This window comes from Sarcophilus harrisii, chromosome 6 (genome assembly GCF_902635505.1).
Source record: "Sarcophilus harrisii chromosome 6, mSarHar1.11, whole genome shotgun sequence".
NCBI lineage: Eukaryota > Metazoa > Chordata > Mammalia > Dasyuromorphia > Dasyuridae > Sarcophilus > Sarcophilus harrisii.
In genome coordinates, this window is record NC_045431.1 from 216115256 (window position 1) to 216142213 (window position 26958).

Here is a 26958-nt window from a genome sequence, read left to right on the forward strand (position 1 = left end):
CGAGCACTCTAGAAGCTTTATTGCTGATGGAGGAAATCATCAAGTTCTATTCAAATCTCAAATGTTTGGGGGGGAGTGGGGATTTGGATCAATTTAATTTTTTACTGTTTCATTAAGACTTGGGATTTAGGGGGGGAAACAGCTGATTTTTGAATCACAATGATTCTAGGATTAAAAACTTCCTAAATTTAGATCAGGAAAGAAACTTATAATTTTACAGTTGAGGGAATTAAGTTTCAAAGAGTCTAAATGAGATTGTTATTGTTTGTCCTTCATTCGGACCATGATATCAGGGATATGGTGTATGACATGCAAGTGAATTGGATTCAAGTGAAAGAGGGCTGCGCAAGATCACCTGCCTCACATTCTCCTCCCATAGTCATCTGGTTCTCATCACAAAATATAGATCAAGATGAATGGAGTTGGCCCTGGATGAAATGGAAGACCTTGGTTTTATTAAACTAAGGTCTTCTAAAACAGTCAACAAATATAGCAACCTAGTCTTTGACAAACCCAAAGATCCCAGCTTTTGGGATAAGAACTTACTGTTTGATAAAAATTGCTGGGAAAATTGGAAACTAATATGGGAAAAACTAGGCATTGATCCATACTTAACGCCGTACACCAAGATAAGGTCAAAATGGGTTCATGACCTAGGCATAAAGAATGAAATTATTAATAAATTAGAGGAACATAGGATAGTTTACCTCTCAGACCTGTGGAAGGGGAAGGTTTTTATGACCAAAGCAGAACTAGAGATCATTACTGATCACAAAATAGAAAATTTCGATTATACCAAACTGAAAAGTTTTTGTACAAACAAAACTAATGCAGACAAGATTAGAAGGGAAGCAATAAACTGGGAAAATATTTTTACAGTCAAAGGTTCTGATAAAGGCCTCATTTCCAAAATATATAGAGAATTAACTCTAATTTATAAAAAATCAAGCCATTCTCCAATTGAAAAATGGTCAAAGGATATGAACAGACAATTCTCAGATGAAGAAATTGAAACTATTTCTAGTCATATGAAAAGATGCTCCAAGTCATTATTAATCAGAGAAATGCAAATTAAGACAACTCTAAGATACCACTACACACCTGTCAGATTGGCTAAGATGACAGGAAAAAATAATGATGATTGTTGGAGGGGATGTGGGAAAACTGGGACATTGATGCATTGTTGGTGGAGTTGTGAACGAATCCAACCATTTTGGAGAGTAGTTTGGAACTATGCTCAAAAAGTTATCAAACTGTGCATACCCTTTGATCCAGCAGTGTTACTACTGGGATTATATCCCAAAGAGATTATAAAGAAGGGAAAGGGACCTGTATGTGCACGAATGTTTGTGGCAGCCCTTTTTGTAGTGGCTAGAAACTGGAAACTGAATGGATGTCCATCAGTTGGAGAATGGCTGAATAAATTGTGGTATATGAAAATTATGGAATATTACTGTTCTGTAAGAAATGACCAACAGGATGATTTCAGAAAGGCCTGGAGAGACTTACACGAACTGATGCTGAGTGAAATGAGCAGGACCAGGAGATCATTATATACTTCAACAACAATACTAGATGAGGACCAGTTCTGATGGATCAGGCCATCCTCAGCAACGAGATCAACCAAATCATTTCTAATGGAGCAGTAATGAACTGAACTAGCTATACCCAGAAAAAGAACTCTGGGAGATGACTAAAAACCATTACATTGAATTCCCAATCCCTATATTTATGCACACCTGCATCTTTGATTTCCTTCACAAGCTAATTGTACAATAATTCAGAGTCTGATTCTTTTTGTACAGCAAAATAATGTTTTGGTCATGTATACTTATTGTGTATCTAAGTTATATTTTAATATATTTAACATCTACTGGTCATCCTGCCATTTAGGGGAGGGGGTGGGGGGGGGTAAGAGGTGAAAAATTGGAACAAGAGGTTTGGCAATTGTTAATGCTGTAAAGGCTATTAAATAAAAAAAAAAAAAAAAAAAATAAACTAAGGTCTTCAACAGATTTGTATAAGGCCATAAGAACAGAGTAGAATTAACACATGGAATGAGAAAAATTGTGACTATCTCCCCAAAATAAAAGATCACAAAGATTTGAATCTGGCCTTTTGATTCTAGATACAGCACTTCCTCTTGATTTAACTCCTGCTCTCGGATATATATTAACTACATATCTATGAATCATTTGACCTCTCAGTGCCCCAGACAGCTTTTTAATATTATCCTTTATAAATAAAGTACCAAACCTACATAAATTGAGAGAGTTTTTAAGAACTGGGAGTTCTGTACATCGATGAAATCACTGGTTCTAAGCATATGTTGCCCTTTCTTGAAAGAAGGGGAAATAATAAAATTTATACTTCCTACCTCACAGAATTGTGACCTATAATAAATTGAAAAGTGCTATAAATATGTATTAATGTAATAATTTCTCATTTCCAATAAAACCAACAAGGAACAGAGATAAAGAGATGAATAAAGTGGCTCCAAAAGGCATACAGAAAGCAAGAGATAAGTACTCTTGTTGCCTTTCATCATAGCACCTCAAGATGGATGTGGGTAAAGGAATTTATCAAATCCAGGATCTGCTGAAATTCTCTGCTTCTTTCCTCTGTCCATTATTAGCCCCACAAATACAAGGCAACAGGTCAGTTTCATTCTTCAGAAATTCAGACAAAGATCAGCTCTTTCAGAATATCAGATGACCTCAATGGAAGCACCTGTCCCAGCGAGTGATTTCCCCCAGAAAAGGGATCCAATTTGCTCTTGCTCTGTCCTCCAGTTATTCCAATTTGAGTTTTGGCGAATTTAGAATGATGAGCCCCATCCACATGAAAAAGGAGATGAAGGATGGCTGTCCTGGATTTGCAAGGATCAAACACAGTCCTTAGATGCTGCCTAAGATGTGAAGAATGCTTAACAGATGTTATCAATTCCCAGGAAGCCTCTCAACATCTTTGAGGGAGGGAGAAATGCAGTGGGCAGGTCCTGAAAGGAGGGAGTGAGTACTATTTTTAGCTCCACAGAAGGAAATTAATGTGTAAAGAGGAATTTACCCAAAGCATCCACAGCAGATCCAGGTCAGGAGGACCAGGGGTATGCTGGAAGTAAAACAGCTGTTTGTGTCTCCTGCTCTCCCACCTCCCCAACTGTGCTTTTCTCTTTTTTGCATCTTTGACCCTTCCCCAATATCCTGGAATTGTCAGATATTTAGGGCATATAGCCAGGTCTACCCACCCTAGACAGGCTACCATTTTTCTCCTTTCTATTTCATCACACACCCTGTGTTCAATTCTCTTGGAATCTAATTGGGGGGACCAAATTTAGTGGCTATTTTCAAACATAATTAATTAACACCTTACATATTTTCATAAAATCAGTCATCTTATGTTTTACATCATATTATATATATAATATTAATATTACATATAGTTGATATTTTCTCTTTTCATTGTCGTTTAATCATTTCACTTACATCTGACTTTTGTGACCTCATTTGGGGTTTTCTTGGCAAAGATTCTGAAGTGTTTTTGCCATTTCCTTCTCCAGCTCATTTAACAGATGAGGAAATTGAGACAAACAGGATTAAGTGAATTGCCTAGAGTCATATATCTAGTAAATGTCCGAGGCCAAATTTAAACTCTGAAGATGAGTTTTCCTAATTCCAGGCCTGGAGCTTTTGCACTGTGTCACCTTTGTTAAAATTGGAAAGGATTCAGAGATAGCAGAATTAAGGTTTTTAATCTGGTTGTTTAAGATATATGAACTTGTTTTTGTTTTAAGTAATTCAATAACTATAGTTCAATAAAGTTGTCTTTTCTTATATGTGTTTTATGCATTTAAAAATACAACCAGGTCCAGATTAGTGAAAAGAACAAATTTCTGAAATGTTTGGATGTGTTCAAATTTGTGCTGTTCAAAGTTGTAATTATGTAAAACGTGATCATTGGGACCAGCTCAATAGAAGTATGCAGTGCAAATTTGAATAATGCAATATCATTCTGAGAAAGGCTTTACCAGATTATCAAAGGGATCCAACTTCTTCACTTAGACAGAGGGATACTAAAGCCCTGAGTAGTTGAGTGACTTGCATGGGGTCACACACTATATTCAAAGACTAGGGTTGCAATTCCATTTTTTGCCACCTGAATAAATTATTTAGCCAATATATATCACATCTCTTCTGTAAAATGAGAGGCTGTTAAATGGTCTCTGAGGACCCTTTCAGTGTTAAATGTATTGATACAAAAACCCCAGTAATTATTCATCTTTAGCACTTTTTCTCTCCTCTCCTTCCTCTTCATTTGTCCCAAGGATATCCTTCTCTTAAATCTTCACTCAGGGAGATATAGTCACAGAGTGTAAGGATAGAACACTCAGTTGAGAATCAGGAAACTGTGAAGTGATTCCTGTAGCATCTCATCCTTGGGGGCCTTTTGTTGAAAACATTTCACTCATTGGTTGTTGTGGTTCATCCTTCCTTCTCAAAGAGGACTGAAGATTTCAAAGAGTGATGTCTTGAAAGTGAAATGGATTTTAGTTGAATAGAATTATACAAAGTAGTCCCAGTAGCAAGACCAAAGTTAAGACAACCCTAGTGGATGACCTTGACATCTTTGATGTCTGACCAAGCTCTAAACACTCTGTAGCTCCTCTTCAGCTGTGGGAGTTTCAATAGGACGTAGCCTTCAGATGCTTGGGATAGACATTATCCTAATTCACCAACAGTTTCAGACCTGTAAATTACCTTCAACCTGATCTTGCTCATATGCCAAGATGATTTTATCCAGGTGTGGCTGCTGTACCTCCTATGACTTCTTGGAGTCACAAAAGTCTTCACTGATTTATAGTAAGGAACAGTATAGCCTCACGGAAAAAATTAAGGTCCCATTTCCATTATGAAATTAGTGTAACTTGGGACAAACTACTGAAATTTTCTCTATATTTCCGTCACTATAAGCTAGAGATAATAGCACCCTGTGTGTGTGTGTGTGTATGTGTGTGTGTGTGTGTGTGTGTGTGAAAGCAAGATATCTCTGTAAGAAAGCAAGCAAAAGGAATTATTATTATTATTAAGGCTAAAGAGGACCTCAGGGCACAAGCTTCCCTGTGAATAACAATTTCTATTTCTAGAATATATTCTATTAACACCTTTTCCCTAATTGGTCTTGATAAACATTTTTAAAAGTAAGGTATGATCCTAGGGTCCTGACAACATATATAGTTTATTATCTACAAGAGGAATATCTAAGGCCCTGATTCCTGAAATTGAGTTTATGACAAGATAATGTTACAATTAATTTGAAGCACCAGTAACTTTCACTTAGAGATATATAGAAAAGGGGATTATTCATAGGACCATAGATTTAAAGCTAGAGGAGTTTATAGAGTCACTTGATGGGAGTTTCCCCTTTTCTCTATATTAGGAGACAGGAGGTCTAAAAGTTTAAGCAATTTGCCTATTAAGCATCTGAGGCCAGATTTGATTTGAAGTCTTCTGGATCTAAAATCAAGTGCTCTATTACATTATTCTCTCAGTGTAATGGGCTGAGGTTTGAGTTGATGCACTGAGGTCCCAAGTACGCGAGGCTAAATAGTAATTGGACTACACTCTATTAATATACATGATTGGATAAAGAATGGCCCCCGCCCACTCTCCGTGCAAGTCCTGATGTGTTGTATAGGAAATGACGATTTTGGTGGGTGGAGGCAGAGAGACAGGAAGAGAAGCTTGGAGAGATTGGGCCTGGGTTCCATGCTCCTAGCTGCTGGTCATGTGGCTACTGGTCTAGCTAGCTTCTTGACTCAGCTGCACACATTGCTATTGCCCATTCTCTTCCACCTCCGATCTTTCTTCACTGAGAATAAAGACTGACGATTTTCCCCTAACCTGAATTCCTGACTCCGGCTGATTTTAAAATACGTGATCTTCACATCTCAGTTGCTGCTCCCCGGGATATCCCACTCCCTGGATCTGATTTCCCTTACTCACCATGATTTGGCCTCCTGTTTTTATTGTGTTCCCCAGAGAATTTAAGGGTCAGGATTTGGAATGATCTGCTATGACAAGGGAGATTAGATAGATTCTCTAAGGGAATGGGGCTACCCTACTCCCACTATTCCCAAAAGGGGTAAACGGATTTCCCATTTATAAATGCCCCACCTGAGCATTCAGATATTTTTTTAATGCAGGTAAAGTTTATTCCCTTACTCTGAAGCTACCTTATCAATGGTGGCATGAGATCACAGGATTTAGAGCTGTCATTATACACAACCCAAAGTGTGTGGGGAGGAGAGGAAAAGCCAAATTAAGTAACTTTATCAAGCCTAAATTCACATCTATTAAGATATATGTTTCTTGAGATTTGACACCTCCTTTTTTTTGTAATTCCAGAGTTGAACATGAACATTGACATTCAATAAACATGCCACAAGAAATATACAATATACAAACAAAATAAATATTTTTTCTTTCATCCAATAAGTTCTTTATTCATCTATTCAATAATTCCTTTATACTACACCTTGACCAATATTCACAACTTCTGTGGCTTGACACAAATAATTTCACTTGCTTGGAACTCTGCTTCCTTCTCTGTAAATTAAGGGGATTGGACTAGATATCCCTTAAGGTTCCTTATATCTTTTAAATCTGTGGTCCTATGATACTAAGTGGAAGAGGACAGTTTTCTACCTACTAATAAAAACAATAGAAATAGATAATCATCATTTTTCCCCTTTCTGGCTGAGAAATGTTTCTCAAAACTCCAATCAGCAAAATGTTATTGTCATAAAGAGGCCTACAGAATAAAACACTTCCTCAGGCCACTGTGCCCTGAATGCAATAGAGGTTACTTGTTTGAAGCAATACTGCTATTGGGGACAGCAAAAAGGGGGAAGAGTAATAGATTTGTACATCAATGTAATTTGGGAATGAGCTGACATATGCAATGCTTTGATCCACGTTCAGAAATACTGGTCTTTATTCAAATTGTCAGTAATATTGTGGCAGTCATTCATTCTTTATTACATTCATTTATTCATTTTTTGTCCATTTGTTAAACACATATTTATTAAGAACATAGTGTTGGTCCATTACTTGATTGGTGAGAAACCAACTGTTCTGAGGTTCCAAAGAAGGAAGATCCAATACACTGTACCTCAAACATAAAAGAGTCATAAAGAGTGAGAGCCTTACCCTAGGAGATAGAAGTTAGATGAGGAAACCAGGAGATCCAGGGATAGATCTGCACCACTAACTACTCCATCCAAAAGAGCAGCAAGGGGTGGATTACAACTTGCCCACAAAGCCTTAAAACAGGAATTAAGGTTATAGATCTAGGTAAACCAATGAAAATGCCTACTACTATACTATAAAAATTGAGAGATTTTCAAGAATTCAACTTAAGAGGGGGAAAATTTCATAGCATGTGAGCAGAGAGTCAAAGGGGGAAATGGATTTTCCACAAGAAAAATATAAATCAAGAGTTTTAATAAATAAATTTAAAAAAAAAACTCTAGATGAATGGAGGAAAATAAAGAGCTTAGAATAAAAAAAAAATTACTTGTTATTACAAGTAACAGGATCCCTAAAAATGAGAATAATCCAAACAAAAAATAAATTACTCTGTTGAAAATTCTTCATGTGATAGTATTTTTGCCTCTTTTGCTATTTGCTTGCTTTGTGTTTTTTCCTCATTTTTTTCCCTTTTTGGTCTGATTTTTCTTGTGCAACATGGCAAATGTGGAAACATGTTTACCATATATTGGATTACTTGCTATCTAGGGAAAGTAGGAGGGGGAAAGGAGGAAGAAAAATTTGTAACAAGATTTTGCAGAGATGCATGTTGAAAACTATCTTTGCATGTTTTGAAAATAATAAGCTATTATTTAGAAAAAGAAACTTCTTCATGTGAACTTTCACCTTGAATAATGAAGCAGAATTCAGGATAAAGAAAATTAAAAGGAATTTTGTTTTATTAAGACAGCAGATCACTGGAAATGGCTTCAAGGTCAGTTTTTATTGGTAAGATGTGTAATAAGATAAAGACAATTCAGATAGGTCAACTTCAACAAAAATGACCATAATGATAAATATTTATTCATGTTAATTATATTTATGAATGATAATAAACTATGATAAAAACTATTATCCAAAAAGTAAACCATATCTTTTGAGGACTAGATGATAAAGCTCAGTTGATGGATTCAGTTTGCAAAAGAGACATATATTTATGGTCCTGGACATTGTGTGAATTTTTTTTCTTGACTTGTTAATTAATTACAATGATTCTCTGTTCCCTTCTCTGATTTTAATTGTTGGGGAGGAAGATTTTGGGCTATGAAGAGTGATGCCATTTTTTAAAAGAGGATCATTAAAGCACTTGAAATTCCCAAAATAAAATATAAAGGAGTTCACAAAAAGGCCAGGACAAAGCAAAATAATGAGGAATTTAATGAGTAATATATAGTGTGTGTGTAGCAAGTGATAAATACATACGTATACACACACACACACACACATATATATAAACTACATGTGTATACATATATGTTTATGCATATAGACTACATATATAAATTCATAATTTCTAAATGTATTTTAAATGAATAATAAAAATTCAAAACTTTGAAATTCAAATAAATAAAATTTTTTTTAAATTCAACTTTAATTAAAAATTTGCTAGAGGTATATGTTCCTGAAAGTTCCCAAGGGTAAAATTGATTGAGACCAGAACTCACTCCCCTTTCCAAGAAAAAACATAAAAGTTGGTAATAGGTGATGTAACAAGTTGATCTTTTGGGTCAGGAAGGCAGCATTTGTTACCTAACTATACCATCAACTTCTCTCTCCCTCTATGTCTACCTGTAGGCAATTTATAAAAACAAGAATTCAATTTTCTGGTATCATACTTCCCCATCAGTAATTACTGTATAATTATACTATACATTATACTATATATATATATAATTACAGTGCAATTATACTGTAATTCTATCATCACATCTGATTATGTTAACAAGAGGGAAAGAGACATGGGACCATGTCATGTCAGGGCAGTGTGTTTGACAGAATAGTAATCTGCCCAGCTTTTCCTGACAGTCTCTGTATCTTTGTGTTATGTGTATCCCTGAAAAAAAAAAAAAAAAAAAAAAAAAAAAAAAACTTGTACATTGGACTACAAGCTGCCTGGAGCTTATGAATATAGTGAGTGTGTGACTACATGAATGTATCAAGCAAGGTCAGTGACCAAAGGATGCACCAACATTTACTGAATAAGAGCAATAATGATTCTGTCTTATGAGGTCAGCAATGTCTCCATCCTTCATTTTTCTCATACTTATGTGTATCAGAGGCCATAGGAACTTAGAGTGTCATGAAACTCTAATAGCAAATGTCTCCTGAGGCATGATCTCTATATGTTGTTGTTATTGTTTGCTGTTCATCCTTCATTTTCAAAGAGGACCGAAACAAATATTGGGGCAAAATGATGAATGATGGATCATATCTTGACTTGTTTGTAAACTGGATTTAAGAGAGGCAGCATTGCCCAAAGTCACCAGTCTCACCCTCTCTTCCAGAGTCATAGAAATCTAGTGACAGGACAAAAGTCAGTGAGATAGCCTGAGATACAATAGGTGCCCTTGGTGCCTCCTATGTCTGATCAACCTCTAAGCACTCCACAGCACCTGCTTCAGCCATCTTCATGGCTGTCAGAACAAATTGTTCACATCTACCCATTCAGCCTAGAAAAGTCTTCAAATGCTTGGGTAGACACTCCCCAACTTACCAATGAGTTTGAGGCTTGTTGATTATCCCCCCCATAATTTGATCTAGTTTGTCAAAACAATTCTCTATTTTCTGATCAAAGACCAATGACAGACTGTCTGGTAATTACATTTCCCTTAGTCATGAGTTTCACAGAATCTAACAGTAAAAAGAACCTCAGAAGAAATCTAGTTCAATTCATAACTGAATCCAAATCCCTTTATAAGATATCTAACTGATGGTCACAAATATTTTGCCTAAAACCTCTAGCAGGAAGAAAGAACAATATGTTGAGGCAATTTACTTACATTTGAATAATTCTAATTATAAAGTGTTTCTTTTCTTATTAAGTGTATTTAAATTTCTCTGAGGGGTATTTTAACCCTTTTGATGCTTTCCAAGTATCAATATTTATTGGTCTTTGATCTTTTCCATTGTTTTTTTTCAAGAAAGTTGGTTCTTTTCATCAGTCTCTGTTGCAAAGGGATTATGAAACTTAGTCTTCATGGTTTTTGGTTTTGCTTCATGTTCAGAGCAACAGGGATCTCAAGAGTCCCCAGAGAGTCAGAGAACAGTCAACGGAAAAAAATACATTTATTTCTTTTCAAATAGTTGGCTCTTTCAGCCCTGCCTCAGGATCACAGAACCTCAGAAATGGAAAGGACTATTGGTTGAATCTCTACCTGAATGAGAATTTTTTCTACAATTCTCCAATGAGTAGACATCTAACTACTACTGAAATATCACTACTGCATAAGATAAGTGTTCATTTGGGGGTCACTCTTCCTTGCTGAGATACACTGTCTTCTTTTTTCTTCCTGACCAACTTAACCTTAATAGGTAAATTAACAAATTAAATCAATGAGATTTGTTTGTTCTCTTCCCTTCTCTTTTTTCTTTCCATCTCTACCTCCTGAAATGGGAAAAGTAAATAAAGTCTCAATGACAAGAGAAGCAGGGTTCAAGAAAATTCTAGGGATATAGTAACAGGAAGATTTTGAGACTTTGACAATGTTCTACTCTACTTAAATACAATTCAGGTGCATTAGGATGATGTAGATGACTGAGTTCCAAATAGTTGGTACCCTACTTGACTATATTGGAGATAAGTAGAATTTCCTTTCAAATATGAAGTTAAAACTTATTTTAATAACAGTGAAATATTCAAAAGTCAAGTTAACCTAACAGGAACTTATTAAGCACCTACTATGTGCCAGGCATTGTGCTAAGCTGTGATCTATCCCCCAAATAATCTTTTCCTACTTTGGAGAAGTTCTCTATCTAATAGGGCAAATATAACATTCAAATAATTATGTACAAACAATATAAAGGATAAATTGGAGATGATCTCAGAAGGAACGCATCAGTATTAAGGAACAGGAGAAAATATTCCTTGTAGAAAGTATTGGTTGGTAGTATTGATGGTGATGGTTGTAGTTGTTAACAAAATGAGAAAGAAGTCAGGGAAGCCAGAAGGGAGAAGTGAAGAAGAAGGATTTCCAGCGAAAGGAGGATTTGAATGCCAGTCCTAGTAGTCTGGGATTTTATCCTAAGAGCAATGAGTAGTCATTAAAGATTGTTATGGGTAGAAGTAGATAAAAATGTTATAGAAGCACAAATGTAGTAAAGACAAGTAAGATGGATTGGAAAAAGGGCCCAGAGACAGGGAAAGCTGCTTGGAATAAAGAGAAAATGAACTGATGGAACGCATCAGTATTCCTTATATTTGACGCCAATATAATACAGATCACCATTGCCTTGAGCCTCCCATTTCTGTCCTAAATGCCAATATATTAGACACAGATAAACCAGGTTCACTAATAGATTCTACATTATAGAGGGAACAAAATCAACAAAAATATCATTTCATTTGAGATTTCATGATATCTGATTTCCCTAATATGCCAAAGTTACTAGAGGCCCATATTTAAGACTCCTCAAAGCATATTGTATAGCAGGAAAATCCCTGTAGGTTGAGATAAGCAACATGGGTTCTGAATCCTAGCTATGAAAGGACTTTGTCTCGGGAATATTTCAGCTCAGAAGTCTGTAAGTATTTCACAGGGCATAGAAAGAATCAGTTTAGTATAAAAAGTAGTATATGAAACTTGGAATCAGGAAAACTTAATCTTGAACTTTCCTTTAGTACTGCTTAAACTTGTTATTATTGGCAAAGTTTTAACTCTTCTGAGCCTTAGTTCTTCCAGCTGTAAAATGGATCTGAAATTCCTGACATGAAGGATAAGGAGGACATAAAATATCTAGATGGCTTAGAGATAGAAACAGATCTAATTTCGAACCCAGGTTTAGAAACTTATTAGCTGTGTGACCACAGACAAGTTATTTCATATCTGTTTGAGCTTGGTTTCCTCATCTGTGAAAATAGAATAGCAATAGTACCTACATCTCACGGTAGTTATAAAAATACAAAAATAAAGCACTTTGAAAAACTTGAAGTACCATGTAAATATTAGGTCATTTGGTTGTTCATTTCTTTCACTCATCTAATTCTTTGTGATCCCATTTGGGGTTTTCTTAGGAAAAATATGGGAATCAATTGCCATTTCCTTCTCCAGCTCATTTTACAGATGAGGAAACTGAGGCAAACAGTATTAAGTGACTTGCCTAGGGTCATGCAGTAGTATATATCCAAAGACAGATTTGTACTCAATGAAATGAGTCATCCTGACTCTGGCTCTTTATCTACTATACCATCCATCTGCCCCAAACTATTTACTATGATTAATTTATACAAATAATTCCTAAAGGTGATATACTTACTCTTCTTTCTTACTTATCTATGATCATTATTAATCTCTTATACTATTATTTAACCATTTGATATATTATTAATTTATTTCCCTCCATAAAATGTTAAGTCCCAAAAAAGTCTTTAAGAGTTACATAGAATGTTGAGGGATTAAAAAAAAAAAAAAAAAAAAAAAAAAACTTGTTCAGAATCAGCCAACTACCATTTGTCAGAGACAAGATTTTCTGTATGAAATACAAAGTTAAATTCTACAGGTATAAATCATAACATTTTACAAATGAAAAACTGAAGTCCATGAGAGGAAGTTGGGTGCATATGTAGCTGTCTTTGAATACAAGATCTGGGATTTGAACCCAAAACCACTCATTTTAATTCCAGCACTCTTCCTCCAGTTTTTCTTTATGTTCATCCACAGTGCTCTGAACACAATAGGTACTCAATATAGGGCTGAAGTTGAATGATCTTCTTATCATTTTGTTTTTTCACAATGGGCTATTTCCATTTTTTAAATGACTTATTTATTTCATTAAATATTTCCCAAGTACATGTAAAAATTAACAATAATTTTCAAAATTTTCAAGTTTGAAATAATATCCTTCCAGTATGCCCTCCTCTGAGGAGGGCTATGAGAAAGTTAGCAATTTGATTTTGATCATACATGTGAAGTCATGAAAAAATAACTTTCATTTTATCCATATTGCAAAAGAAAATACAACAAAATAAAACATTAAAAATAAAAGATAATAAAAAGAAATATGCTTCAATCTACATTCGGATTTTATCAGTTTTCTCTTTCTGAAGTTGGCTAGCATTTTTATCATGGGTCCTTTTGTATTGTCTTAGATCACTGTCTTGTAAGAGTAGCTAAGTCTTTGACAATTGATTAGTACAATATTGCTGTTACTGTATACACTGTTCTCATAGTTCTGCTCATTTCACTTTGCATCAGTTCATATAAGGCCTCTCAGATTTTTCTAGTTATCTAGCTTTTCATTTTTCCATCATATTATTCCATCATAATATTATACCACAACTTTTTCAGACATTCTCCAACTGATTGACATTTTCTCAGTTTGTAATTCTTTGAAATCACAAAAAGAACTGCTATAAATATTTTTGTACAAATAAGCCCCTTTTCCTTTTCTTTGTTCTTTTTGTGACATAAACCTAGTAGTGATATTGCTGAGTCACGGGGTATGAATAGTTTTATAGTCCTTTGGAAGTAATTCCAAATTTTTCTCCAGAATGGTTGGGCTGGCTCCAGCATCTGTCATTTTCCTTTTCTATCATGTTAGCCAATGTGATAGATTTGAGGTGGTATCTCAGAGGTGCTTTCATTTGCATTTCTCTAATCAGTACTGATTTAGAGCATTTTTTTCATGTGACTTTTAATAGCTTTGATTTTTTTTCTACTGAGAATTGTTTATATATCTATGCATGTATTGGATTTAACATGTATTTTTACCATGTTTAACATATGTTGGATTATTTGCTATCTGGGGGAGAGAGTGGAAGAAGGGGGGAAATTGGAACACAAGGTTTTGCAAGAGTTAATGTTGAGAATTATTCATGCATGTGTTTTGAAAATAAAAAGCTTTAATTAAAAAATGTATTTGAAAACTGTTCATACCCTTTGATCATTTGTCAACCATTGAATGATTTTATTTAACAAGTTTAGCTCAGTTCCTTATATATTTGAAAAATGAGACCTTTATCAGAGAAACTTGCAACAAAAATCTTCCCCAGTTTCCTGTTGTCATCTAATCTTAATTGCATTAGTTTTATTTATGTAAAAGCTTTTTTAATTTCATGTAATCAAAATGATCTATTTTGCTTCTTATAATCCCTTTGATCTCTTATTTGGTCATAAATTTTTTCCATTATTCACTGTGTCAGATATCTGACAGATACACTTTTTTCATGCTCTCCTAATTTACTTATATCATCTTTATGTCTAAATCAATTTTCCATTTGGACATTATGTAGGTATTTAGGGTGAAATGTGGGTCTATACTTAATTTCTACCAAATAGCTTTCCAGATTTCCTAGCAAGCTTTATCAAATGGTGAATTATTATACTAAAAGCTTAGTTCTTTGAGATTAGCTAACATGATGGTTATTTAATACTGTGTAGTGTATATGTAATCTATTCCACTTATCTATCACTCTATTTCATAACCAGTACCAGATTATTTTGATGATTAATATGTTGTAAAATAGTTTGAAATCTGGAACTGCTAAGACCCCTCTCTTAATTTTTTTTCACTGATTTTTTTGATATTTTTTACCTTTTATTCTTTCAGATAAGCTTTTCCCCCCATTATTCTTTCCACCTCTATAAATAACAATTTGGTAATTCAATTGGTATAGCACTGAATAAGTAAAAAAATAGAATTGTCACTTTTTTATCATATTGACTCAAGTAATATTTATCCAATTATTTTGATATGATTTTATTTGTGTGGAAAGAGTTTTATAATTGTGTTTGTCTGATCAGGTAGAGTCCCAAGTATTTTATATTGTCTGTAATTATTTTGAGTGGAATTTTTCTGTCTCTTCATGGAGGGTTTTGTTGGTAGTTTATAGAAATGCTGATGATTTATCTAAGTTTATTTTATATTCTTTATTTTTGCTTAAGTTGTTCATTGGTTCAACTAATTATTTTAAAGTTAATTTCCTAGGATTCTCAAATGATAATGTCATATCATCTGCAAAGAAAAATATTTCTTCATTGCTTATTTTTATTCCATCAATTTCTTTTTCTTGTCTGATTGCTCTAGCATTTTTAGTGCAATACTTAATAATGGTGGTGATAATGGAGCCATTTAGTTTAAGAAGAACAGCAACAAAAAGAAAACAATAATAATAATTAATAGTAAACATTTATAAAGTACTTAATATGTGACAAGGCACTGTGCTTCCCAAAATGTTATCTAATTTTAACAATTATAAGAAACCTGGGAGAAGATAGGTCATGTAGTATATTGTTTCACTCCTTAGGGATTTCCCAGGATCCCCAATCCAAAGGACCTCTTCCTATACCAAGTTTTCTCTCATCATTCAGGATACATAGAAATGTCCTGAACAGTTTCACAATATTCCTCCCACTACACATCTATCTTCATCTCTAGAGGAATCATCATAGATTTCTTCTTAAAATCTTTAAGTACTTGCACACAAAAAAAAAATAGTCACCATGAGAAGAGTAAATCATAGCAAATTTTTCAAATGGATAAAGGAATTCTTTAGAGGTACCACGTTGGAGGTTGTCATGGAAACTTTTCTCACTTCTTCCCACTGTTTTTGGCAAGAATTTTTTTATTAAATGATGGAGAGGGAGGGAATTCTTTAATATCCTCATTAACCATATCTCTATTACCATTTGTATCATTTTTTTCAGCATCTCATAGGCCAAGCCTTCAACTCACAAACACCCTAACCCAAATGCAAACTTTAATTTATTAGTTTGGTTTATCAACATCTATCCTCTGCACTCTTCTTCCACTACTTTTACCTGCAGCCTATGCCCTCAATATAACCTACTTGGACTGTGGCAATATAGCCTCCTAATGCTCTAATTCCTAGAGTTCATGCTGTTGACAGACTTAATTTAAAGCACTGAACTAGAGGTCAGAAGGATTCTGAGTCTGAATTTTACCTCAAATACTCATTAGCTTTGTGAATCTGGGCAAAACATTTGACTGCTATGTGCCTCAGTTTTCTCATCTGTAAAATACAAATAAGCACATCTGTTAAACTTATCTCAATATCAAAGTGAGGGACAAGATAAAGTATGTAAAGTACTTCATAAATTTTAAAGCATGATATAGATGTGGATATTATTATTATCATCAATAATACTATTGTGAATACTCCATTCAGATGCTTCCACAAGGTCTTCTTTCCCTCTCTATTTGTTGTTTTTCTTCTCTACCTCAAATTACCCTGGCATAAATATATATATACATATAGCACAACTATTTAAATATTATATCATCTCCTTCCTTAAAATATAAGCTTTTTGAGGGTAGTGAGTGTTTTGTTTTTGTTTTCCTCAGTGTTTAACAATGACTTGATCATAGCAAGTATGTCATAAGAAAAAGGCACATAAAAAGTTTTTATTAAGCATACTTATGCCCAGTATTAAGCATACAGTATGCCAAGAACTGTTTTAAATACTGAAATTACAAAGTAAAAATGAAATAGACCTTAGGCTCAAGGTCTTAAAATGATCTTTGCTAAATTGTAATGACTTGAATATGATTTACATATTGACTTAAAATTGGATTACTGGATGTCAAGATAGAAATGATCTTAGATATAATCCAATCTAGGAGTCCTTAACCTGGAATGATTGTCAGTGGGATCTGTGAACTTGAGTGGGAAGAAGCAAATCACATCTTTACTTACTTCAACTTTTGCAATTTTTTTTTGTATTTTACTTTATGAATTTTTTAAAAAAGTATTATTCTGAGAAGGAGTCTATAGATTTCCAGAACACACACACACACACACACACACACACACACACACACACATACCTGGTCTGATCTAGTCTAATCCCATAAAAACCCAATTTTATGTTGGGGAGTCAGAAACTCAAGGGTGTTGTTGATTGTATTATGTAAGGCATCATAGGTTATAAATATATGGTGAGTTCATGTATGTATGTGTAGATGCATGTGTGTGGGCAGATAGATACAGGTACATACACATATATGTACATTTATATACACACATAAATTATATACACATACATACATACACGTTCTATGAAATAGACATTACAATGAACACATAATGTGCAAAACAGTTGGGAAGAGAATGCTTTGTAAATCTTAAAATGCTATATCAATATAATATACTTATATCTATCTACACACATATAGTATATACATACATGTATGTATGTGTCTATTGTTAGACATGTAATGGGTAGAACTTGAATATTGGTCAACTTAAATTTATTAGGAGAAAAAGTCCTATATAACAAATAGTTGTTGAGTAAGTCAGGATTCTAATTTTGATTACTGTTGCAAAATTTTGTTTCTGAAAGGGAAAGAGCCTCAGGAAATTCCTATTATAATCCTGTTATCCTGTCTGCTAGCTGACAGTATTATGAGTCTGTTCATTTCTTCTTCCTGGGTGCCAATCAAGGGTCCTTCAGCTCTCCAGGGCACAGGAAGTGCCTCTGTAGGGCATTTTTGTCCAAAGTCTATGGATAGAGCATGCAAGCAAATCATGAATCAGTCAATTAATCAGTTATGAGTTACTTTATGAAGGATGAAAGAAGCTTTTTTGGGGAGCGGCAAGATGTCACCTGAGCTAAAACTTTAAAAAAAAAACAATCAGGATTCTAAGAGGTAGAAATGAGGATGCAGGATGACCAGAAATAGAATACCAATCTTAGGAAATAGATAGAATATGGAGAATGTGAAAGACAGGAATGTGAAATTAAGATGAAGGAAATTAAGATGTGGAAGATTCTAAGTTTCAGGCTGAAAAGTTTATCCTTAAACCTGGAGGCAATAGGGAGCCACTAAAGATTTTTGAGCAGGAAAATAACACATTAATATCTGTATCTGTCACATAGTGGGCATTTATTAAATGTTTCTTCTCTCTGCATCTCTTCCTTCTTTCTTTCATTCCCTCCTTGCCTTTAATAAATGTTTCTTCTCTCTCCATGTCTTCCTTCCTTCCCTCCTTACTTACCTACTGTCTTTGTCCTCCTTTCTTTCTTTCTTCCCTCCCTTCTTTACTTTTTACCTTTCTTCCTCCTTTCCTTCTCCTTCCTTTATTTCTCCCCATCTCCTTTCCTTCTCTCTTTCCTTATTCTTTCTTTTATGATTTTACAGCAAGTTTATTTTTAGAGCAATTATACATTCAATGGGTAATAGACCATTTATGAAAAAACTTTCCAAGCAGTAAAGATTACTGCCATTTTGATTTATCAGCCTTAAGAAAACCATCACAATGATTTTAAATTTTTTCAACCTTTAATAGTTCTTATTTTAACAGATTCTTGAACTAGTAGTTCATAGATATGAACCATTTCTAATTTTGTGTCTATTTAATCTCCTGAAGGTTTTCCAGGGCTGCTGTCTTCATTATACAGTTCCATGATCTTTCCCAATTCAAATTTGGGCTTCTTGAGCATCTTGAGTTTTCAAACAAATACACCATGGAGAGGATAAATGACTGGCAAGCCTTTTGTCCAGAATTGACAAGTTCTTTTAAATCATTTGTATGTACTTCTCAAGTCATGATTTCCATTATTTTCTTATGAATTGATGGTCCTGTTGGTGCTGAGCATAAGAGATCTAGTTGTTTCACTTTTTGGTAAAATCAACACAAAAGAGGTGGAGCAAGTAACCATCAGGAGTTTGGACATTAAGATGGGCTTCAATCATGTTTGTTTTAATGGTTAATAATTCACTTTTTAATCCAGAGTGCATCTCGTCCATTCTTTGAAAATTAGCCAAACATTTGTTTACCTTGAACATCTTCAGTACTTAGCTTGAAGCTGAGAAAAGCAATCTCATTATCCTGTAGAAGACTCACATCAAAAACTTCACCCTTGTGACCATCAGAGGCTATTTTTTTTTGTTCCTTGGCTCCTTGTAACTAGTGACTTACCAATATTGTGAATGTTAAATATAGCTAGTGCTTTTATATCATGCCAATTCTTCTTTGAAAATGGATCAACCACTTTTTTATTGGCTCCCTTTTTGCTGCTTTTGGTGAGGAATTTATTCTTGCCCACTGCCACAATCCTGTTCTAAAAAACCAAAAGTTCTTTTATTATTCTTGCAATTAAAATAATTTCCCTAAGAAGCCACCAATTATAATTTAAATAAAACAAATATAAAATGCTTTATAACTATTAAGCAGCTTTGATGTTACCCTAAAATATTCCCACAAAAGGGAGAGTATCCCAACCCCCCCCAAAAAAAAAAAAAAAAAAAACAGTGGCAATAATTTCCTTCATGAAACTTGCTCCTAAATATATTTTCTAGTATTTATCCCTGTACACATTTCCTAGTAATATCTTTTTATTTAAAGGCCCCTCTAAGGATTGAAAAGGGTATAGGAAGAGTTTTGACCTACTATCCACAGCTAGCCCTGGTCTTTATTACCAATAATCCCATCAAGTCCCATAAGCATTAGTCACCATGCTCATATTCTCTGGACCAATGATGGTGATGATCAAAAGTTCCAGCAGCATAATGGGAACAGTGATACAATATTCTGCCACAGGTCTTCAAGGACCAGTCCAAGAACAGGACATAATAATGTCTTCAGTGAAATGGCCCAAACTCTGAGTGGATGGGGACTCCTGGGAGGTGAGATATTAATTGACTGCTGACTCATTGGGTGACTTGGTCCAATCACTTAACCTTGGTGCTTTTCTGATTCTCCACTTAGGAGATGGAGACAATCAATTTCTGTCTCAGGCTCAGGGAAGCTGTTTAAGGGGTATGTGTGAATGCATGGAGCTCTCTGGAGGAGTATGGCTAGCTGTGGAAGAGTTAATGGATTGACTGCCTGGGGCTGGTTAACTTAATTGCCATTTTTTTAGCATTACTGAAACCAGAGAGGCCAGTCCTAGCTGGAAGTATTTATGGCCATTTTCTCATCTGTGCTCTCAAAGCAGATCATTAAGGGTGAATTCATCACATTTATTATAACAACAAAGAATTTTAAGTGCTCCCACCTGAAACTATTATATTGCCTCTCTTTTGAAGATTAGGATTTTTGTCCTCCCACAATGAACAGGCACCAATAACTCTACTTTACAGATAGTAAAACTGAGGGTTGAGAATCCTCACATCCACCAAGGACCACTGTGGGGGGGATGAAGGGGAGGAGAAGGGGGTGTAAAGCAGAGCTGAAGTTACAATCCAAGACTGCCTGACTGATCTTTTCCTTACCACTAGATTTCAATACTCTCCCTTTCAACTTGTAAGTTGATATTCAGAATCTCAAAGAGCTCAGAAAAACACCCTGTTTTTAAGGGAAAGCCAGACAATTGACTGGTAGAGCTCAGTCTTTAGAAATCATAAATCGTCCAACACAGCTCCCTACCAGGAAGTATGGCTTCCTTCCAGACCATTACCTCCCTGGAAAGCCCATTTCATTTTGAAGAAATTTGAAACATTATAAAACCCTTACATATATTGAGCTGGAACCTGCCTCCACATAAGTTCTACCCATCTGAAACTCATCTAAGTAACTCGGTGGTATGGTAGATAGAATACTGATCATGTTGTAGTTTACCATCAGGCATTTATTGGCTGTTTTATCCTAGAAAAGTACTTTAACTTCTCTTTGCTTCAGCTCCCTTATTTGCAAAATAAGTACAATAACAGGACCATACTTCCAAATTATTGTGAATATTTTTTAAAAATCAAGTGCTTGATAAATCTTAAAGAATAATATAAATACTGCTATTACTAGTATTATTGCTGCTGCTAAAGTTACTACCAATATGTTGCTGATACAGCTACCAGTACTGTTACTGATACTGCCTGCTACTACTAGTGTTGTTACTATTTCTACTAACTGTTGCTATTGACTGATTGTCAGTTGCTACTATTAGTATTGTTACTTCTGCTGACTACTAGCATTGCTGCTGCTGCTGCTATTACTGCAGCTGACTATTGCTGCTGCTGATTATTGCTGTTGAGTGTTGCTGCTGCTAAGTACTGCTACTGCTATTACTACTGCTGCTGCCTGATCTTACTACTGCTGTTCACTATTGTTGCTGTTGACTACTATTGATCACTGATGCTGCTGCAATTACTACTACTACTACTGTTGTTACTGCTGCTGCTCTTGCTGCTACTAGTACTGTTACTATTGCTACTATTAGAACTGTTTCTGCTGCTGCTACCACTACTACTATTGCAGGTGCTGATACTACTAGTACTGTTATTATTGCTACTGCTAGTGCTGCTACTAGTACTGTTACTGATGCTACTATTTTCTGTTGCCGCTACCACTAATACTATTGCAACTGTTGATACTATTAGTACTGTTGATACAGCTGACTAATACTACTAGTACTGTTACTGTAGCTGACTATTATTATTGCTTGCTGCCTACTATTGCTGCTCCTACTTCTGACTACGACTATTTCTGTTATAGTATAACTACCAAATCTCCCTTCTGGAGTTAAGTCAAATAAATCTTGACAGTCTTCAGGTTACACCGCTTCAAATTCATATGACATGGATTCAAGAGCCCTGATCATCCTGATTTTTTTAAAAAAAAATGTATTTCTATTATATATTTATTTTTACTTGTAATATTCACTTATAATTTATATACTATTAATAAGAATGTATCTTAAAGGCACCAAGAAGGTAGGGAAATAACACATTTGTGCAAGAATATTTATAGCAACATCTGTTTTTTTTTTTTGTATTAACACAGATCTGAAAATAAAATAGGTGTCTATCAGTTACAGAATGGATAAGAAAGTCATGGCATCTGGATGTCATGAAATATTATTGCATCACTTCAATTCATCATCTAAACAAACTTAATGGATTGAGAGAAATATGGAAAGATTTATGTGAAATGTATTATTTCACTTTGTTATTGAAATAACCTTGGGAGGTACAATTATCCAAATAAGAATTAAGAAGTATAAAATATTTTCCATTAGGAAAACAAAGAAGACTGAAGTTAGGAAGATTCATCTTCAAATTCCCCCCCTCAGACACTTCCTGTGACTGTGAGCAAGCCACTTCACTCTGTTTGCCTCAGTTTCCTCATCTGGAAAATGACCCATAGAAGGAAAGGGCAAACACTTTGCCATTTGAGGTCACCAGGTCATTCAGCTTTCTAAGATAGAATTTGAAGTTTTACCCAGAGATCTAGTCATTGAAACACCTACAGGATCGTTCCTGCATCAGATGTCAATTTCCATCTGAATTCAGAGAACCCCAGATCTGGTAGGGCACCTCAAAAGCAATCCAACATAGCTAAAAAAGAATCTCATTTTCATCACTACCATCATCATCATTATTTTCTTCTTTTCCTCCTCCTCCTGCCCCTCTCTTCCCCCTCCTTTTCCTCCTCCTCCTCCCTTTTTTTCTATTTCACCATCATCATCATCACCACCACCATCAGAATCATCATCACAAACATTTATGTATCACCTTAAGGCTTAGAAAGCATTTTAGAACCACATTACCTCATTTTATCAACCATTAACCTAAAAATAGCTATCATCAGTCCCATTTATAGACAAGGAAATCATGGCACAGAGAAATCATTTGACTTATTTAGGGTCACACAGCTAGGAAGTATCTGAAGCCTAATTGGAAGTGAGGTCTTTAGGAGTCTTCCTAGTTACTTAGCTGCCTCTTATCAATAGAAAAGGTCATCCATACATATTTCCAGTGTAAGGTGAGAGGGGGATAACCACTATCTCCTAAAGCACCCTGTTCCACCATTGGAGAGCTCTGATTATTAAGACATTTTTGTTTTTGTGAATTTTTTCTTCCTAATAGCCTAAACTATTCAATATTGCACTTTTCTCATTATTCCTAGCTTTGTCTTCTGAAACCAAGCTGAATAAGTTAGATTATAAAGATAAACAAAGTCCTATAAGAATTAATAAAGTGTTACCCTAAGGCATGGGTGAGTTGGGACAGGCATTTTTTGTAGGACTTCTGTCTAGATAATATTTTTTATTAAAAATGTGTTACAAATAAATAGGATTATGTATAGTATGAAGTTTTATCAATGAAGACAGGAAAATTAGCTTGCAATATTCACAACTGTGAATTAAACATTGAACTGGAGAGGAAATTGCAACTATATTCTAAGGACAATCTTAGAATACTCTAACCCAAGAATACCATTGCTATTACAAAGTGATTATAAAAAGGGGGGAAAGACCCACATGTGCAAAAATATATTTTTGATGGCAAAGAATTGGAAATTGACTGGATGCCCATCATTTGGAGAATGGCTGAAAAAGTTGTAGTATACAAAAGTAATGGAACACTATTGTGCTTTAAGAAATAACAAGTCAGTTTAAGAACAATCTGGAAAAAGTTACATGAACTGATGCTGAGTAAAATGAATAGAGCCAGGAGAACACTGATCACAGTAACAGCAACATAATAGACTTGTATCTTCTTAGAAATATGGTGATACAAGAAAATTCCAAAAAACTCATGATGGAACCTAAATGCTGACCATATCCAGAGAAAGAACTATGGAGTCTGAATGCAGATAGAAGCATCCTATTTTCACTATTTAAAATGTGTTTTATTTATTTTTCTTCCTCATTTTTTTGTTGTGATTCTTTTTTTTTTCACAACAGAACTATTATGGAAATATAATTAACAGGTTATATGGGAGGGTTTGCTGTCTTGGGTGGGGGGGGTGGGAAGTGAAAGAAGGAAGAAAAAAATTGGATCTCAAAATCTTACCAAATTAAATGTTGAAAATTATCTTTACAGGTAATTGGGAAAATACTATTAAGTGGAAAAAAAATACTATTTAGTGTGAGTTGGAGGGGAAGAATTAATATGCCACATCCATTCTTCTTGCTGTTCTTTAGGCTTTCCCAGAGAAAGAGGCTTAGTTCACTCCTATACTGCCTCCAAGACTCCAGCTGGAGTCAGGAAAGTTTATCTTCCTGAGTTCAAACTTATCCTCAGACTTACTAGCTATGTGACCCTGAATAAATCACTTCATCCAGTTTGCCTCAGATTCTCCATCTGTAAAATGAGCTGGAGAAAATAAATGATAAACCACTCCTGTTTCTTTGCCAAGAAAATCCCAAATTGGGTCACAGAGTCAACCATAATTAAAACGACCGAACAACAATACTATTTCCCCCACATCCATCAACATGCCACAAATAGTTATAGCTTCATTTTCAGGAAGTACTTTTGACACCATTTGATAGCTCATATCCCTGAAGTTAGAATACGTGGAATAGCTGCTATCAACTATCATTGTCCAGCAATACACATCCAATTAAAACTGAAAATCTTGCCCTTTTGTACAATAGCTTGTGTCACAATGAATGAAAACTTTATCATTGATCAAGATTCTGTTGTAAATGAAAAAAAGATCCCTTATAGAAAACTCTGATAATGATATTTGTTTTCCTGAAATAGATTAAAAGTCATCAAATTCTTTCTGTAAAGGTCCAGATAATAATTATTTTAGGCTTTACGGGCTTAGAAGCAAAATGGAAGTATTTATGCAAATAATTATGTAACAAGAGAAAAACAAATTTCCAGAAAATTTTATTGTTGAAATACAAAATATAATAATAGTGAGTTCATTTTTGTAATGTGGGTCTACAAATAAGAGGAATGGAATTCTTTATAGAGAGGGATGATTATTTGAGTTGATAGATTCATCCTAAATCACTGTATATTTGTTTTGCATACTGATTGGTTGGTGGTTATCTTCATCATAAGGGCAACAGGATAGTATGGTGAATAAATAGAGTGCCAGTCCTGGAGTCAGGAAGACTTACCTTCATAAGTTCAAAAATTATTAACTGTGAGCAAATCACATCACCCTGTTTGCCTCAGTTTCCTCATATGTAAAATGACCTGAAGAAGGAAATGGCTAATCATTTCGGTATCTTTACCAAAAACAACCCCAAACAGGAAGAGTCAAATAGGACTGAACAACCACAACTTTGCCTTTAAGTTTATGTATTTATCTATGAATATGTTATAAGCTCCTTGAAGACAGTAACTATCTAGCTCTTTGTATCAGTATCTCTAGCATCTAGCATAATATCTGACATATAACAGGCACTTCATATGTGCTTATTGATTATCAATCAATTGTGAACAATTCCCAATCTGTGCCTTCATAGCATTCACAGGCAATGGCACATATGAGGATCATAATACCAGTAGATTTTGATGAATACACAGTCAAGATACAAAAAGCTCAAGAAAAAATTAAGAAAAAAACAGGAAGATGTGGCCCTTAGCTAAACCTTTAAGGGAAAAAGAGAGACTGGGAATAAAGGAGTGAATTCTGAGGTTGGAGGATTGACTACACAGATACACAGAAACAGAAAATAGCAGGCAGGAGGACAGCTCCCCATGCTGCCTGGGTGGAACATGATGATATCAAACAATAGTTATCCTTTCCCTATCTTGGGGGTTAGAATTGTAGCATTCCTGCAACCTAGGAAATCCATGTAAAAATTTTGGCGCTCCCTTTGTACCAGAAAAGACAACTGCATTGTGTATTCTTTTTCTCTTATGGAATGTTTACTGTACCTAATTATAAAATTTGGGATAAGTATTTGTTCATAGACTCTCTGTTGGATGCTGGCTTTTCCATGCCATCTATGGCTTCTTTAAAACTTCCCTCTCATTTAATATAACTAAACCTTGATGGGGAAAGTCTTCTTGAGGAATAATGTAGTTATACAATAAACAAAAAAATCAAATAAACAAAATGTAGTGGCAGACATAAAAATATCTGTCAGTTTTATGAGAGTAAGTATGGTATCACAATCAGAAAGCTATCTCTGGAGTCCAGAAGAACTAGCCTTGAATTCCTACCTCTGACACACTGTGGGATTCTGGATGAGTTCAAACTTTTCAATGCTCTAGGTCACTCTTAAGGCTAAAAATCAGGGAGGAGATTAAGGCCTGCATTGGTAGAGATAATTTTCTTACTTTAGATTTCCCCAGACCAATGAACTCCTGGGTTTAATCTCTAGACTAAAGGATTGCTATCCTTCATTAATGTAAAAACTTTCAATGACTTCTGACCTATTATTGATTTTTGTCTTGTGTCCTATTGATTATTTCTTTCAATAAAGTAGCTTAAATAATTCACATGCTTGCTTAACTAGAGAAATCAAATTAACTGAAGTAATTAATTCCAAAAAGGAGTGTCATTTATGTCTCGTTAGCTTCCAGAACATTCACAGAATTTTTATTTTTATTGTTTGTTTTTAAATAATAAAGCATGTTTAATTATATTGTTTTCACTTCAGATATATATTCTAGTGAGAGCAAAAAGGACTTTATAAATAAAATATGCTACATTATTTACCTTTTCCTCTTTTTATGTCTATTTTTCTTGTGTTTCATAATATAACATGAATTCAATAGTATAAGCATATAATTTAAGAAAACTATTTAAAAAATAAACAAAACTAAGAGCTGGTTTTATGAGGGAAAATGAACAAAATAGATAAAATCAAATTGTTTATATTAAAAATGAAAAGGGTGAACTTTCCACCAATAATGAGGAAATTACAGCAATAATTAAGAATTACTTTGCCCAACTATATGGCAATAATTTTGATAATCTAAGTGAAATGGAGGAATATTTATAAAAATATAGATTGTCCAGATTAACAGAGGAAGAAGTAAATTACTTAAATAGTCCCAT

The 26958-nt window shown here is 34.5% G+C and overlaps 1 pseudogene; it reads right to left on the bottom strand.

Annotated features, from left to right (window-relative positions):
- Window positions 1-18538: 18538 nt before the first annotated feature.
- On the bottom strand, window positions 18539-19774 carry LOC100916058 (annotated as a pseudogene).
- Between the last annotated feature and the right edge of the window lie 7184 nt (window positions 19775-26958).